This window comes from Pleurodeles waltl, chromosome 4_1 (genome assembly GCF_031143425.1).
Source record: "Pleurodeles waltl isolate 20211129_DDA chromosome 4_1, aPleWal1.hap1.20221129, whole genome shotgun sequence".
NCBI lineage: Eukaryota > Metazoa > Chordata > Amphibia > Caudata > Salamandridae > Pleurodeles > Pleurodeles waltl.
In genome coordinates, this window is record NC_090442.1 from 1,023,825,684 (window position 1) to 1,023,828,257 (window position 2,574).

The following is a 2,574-nucleotide window of genomic DNA, read 5'->3' on the forward strand; positions in this document are numbered from 1 at the left end:
ATGTTAACTAATGTAGTAATATGTCATATTAAGGGTTATGCATTATGTTCTACCTCTATTAATTGTAGGCCTTAAGTTAGAGAATGTCTTGGCCTACTTGCCAGGCCTCATGTCAAAGCTCTATTTCTTAACGTTTAGTAAATGGCTGAGTTAAAACTGTGATTTTTCCATTTTGCATTGTTTAAAAGTGCTCATAACTAAATGTTCTCATGTGATCCGACTGCTAGAAGATGCTGTTCTTACTAATGTAACATTTTGTGTGTAATGCGTGTGTGAGACTGACTTTTTCAGGAGGAGAACAATGGAGATACAGACTGGAGTGGAAGCTGCAACGATATTGTTACCTGACAAGCCAGAAGATGAGGACATTGCAGGACAACCAATCAACGACATGTGAACGGAGTAATAGTAGAATTCATAGATTTGGAATTTTAGTTTTATTGGTCAAAGTGTGAACATGCGATTAAGTGACCAATAGGTATTTGGGAAATAGTTTTAGTAGTTTAAATTTACCAGAAGTGCACAGGAGAGGGCTAGCTCATTCTTGCCCATTTTGCGTCCTGACAAGAGGCGTGCTTAACTTTAATGCTTAAAGACTTTGGGGGTCATTCTGACCTCGGCGGTAAAAGGCGCTTACCGCCGGTCAGAAGACCGCCATAACACCGCCGCGGCCGCGGGAAACCGCCACGGTCATTCTGACCCGCAACAGGCAAACCGCCAAAAACCCGACATCCACAAAAGTCCGCCACACCAACGGCCAGCGGAAAACTGGCGATGACCAAACCTCCACCGTCACGCCAACAGAAATACGCCCATTCCATTACGACCCACGAATCCACGCGGCGGTCTTTCAACCGCGGTATTCCATTGGCGGTACACACCGCTGCGGTCAAAATACACACACAGCTCCAAAACACTGCCACATTGGTCATTTTGAAACACACACACCTGATACACATACAAACACCACTCCCACACACCCAACACAATATAAAACACACACCCACATCACCCACAAACCCCTACGACCACCATTTATTGACTAAGGCCAGAGAGAGACACCACCAGCTAGTACAGAGCATTCACAGGCACATAACACCATCACTCACACAACATCCACGCACAAAACACCACACACCACCACACTCGTCACCACAAACGCCACCCCACACCTCATCCACACCACCCCAAAGACACCCCAGGTTTTCAGACGCTGAACTCAGGGTCATGGTGGAGGAAATAGTTTGGGTAGAGCCCTAGCTCTTCGGGGCACAGGTGCAGCACACCCCCATTGCCAGGAAGATGGAGCTATGGCAAAGAATAGTGGACAGGGTCAACGCTGTGGGACAGCATCCACGAAATCGGGATGACATCAGGAAGCGGTGGAACGACCTACGGGGGAAGGTGCGTTCCATGGTATCCAGACACAACATCGCGGTGCAGAAGACTGGCGGCGGACCCCCACCTCAACCCCCAGAATTTACAACATGGGAGGAACAGGTCTTGGCGATCCTGCATCCTGAGGGCCTCGCAGGAGTAGGCGGAGGAATGGACTCTGGTAAGTCTAATCTCAACTACTTCATCCCCCCCACCCACCGGCAGGCCAAATCATACCCCCACCCTCCCCCCCACCCCCATCACACATCCTCCTTGCTAATGTCTCACCATCACAACCCACCCATCCCAACACCAAGCCCTGCATGCGACCACAAACCATGGACACCCATCACCTAAGGATGCCCACTGCACATACCCATCCCCCCCCAAACCACCGTCACAACAGCCCCCACAAGGGAATGCCAGCACTGGGGTACACGGGCACCCACCCATTGCACGCTATGGCACACACAGAAGCAATAACCATACTCTTATACCCCTGCAGGACCCGAACGCCACAACACCGCCCAGGAGGGTCCAGAAATGTCCATTCCACCCCCAGAAGAGGCCCACAGTGATGACAGCAGCTCTGTCTCCCTGGACCCAGATGACCAGCCCGGCCCATCGGGGACCTCGGGACAGTCGGTTCCCCTCAGACAGCCACAGGCCACAGCAGACCTACCCCCCTCTGGGAACACCAGCACAACACCCACCCAGCGGGCCCATGCCTCTTGTCTCCAGGACACGTCAATCAGCGGTGTGTCCACCACTACAGGGCACCCAGGTTAACCCACCACCCCAACAACAACAGGGACCTGGGGGCAGTGGTAGTGGGCACACGGTCCAGGGGACAGAGGCCCAGGGAAACAGGGGAACTGGGAGGGCTACTGTGCGACAGGGTGGGGACAGGCCCAGGGAACCCACTCTCCACGAGGCCCTCTCCTCCATCATGGGAGCATACCACCGCTCCCAGGAGACGATGGTGACGGTCCTGGCCAGGTTCCAGGAGATCCAGGTACTGCAGGAGGAACAGTTTATGGGGTTCAGGGAAGAACTCAGAAATATCAGTTCCGCAATGGGCACCATCGTTGTGGCTCTCAATCAGATTGTCAGCACATTGCGGGACCATGTGGCACCACAAAGGGCCCCTGTCACTAGCATGGACCAAGAACAGGCTACCACCTCCGCTGGCGCTAG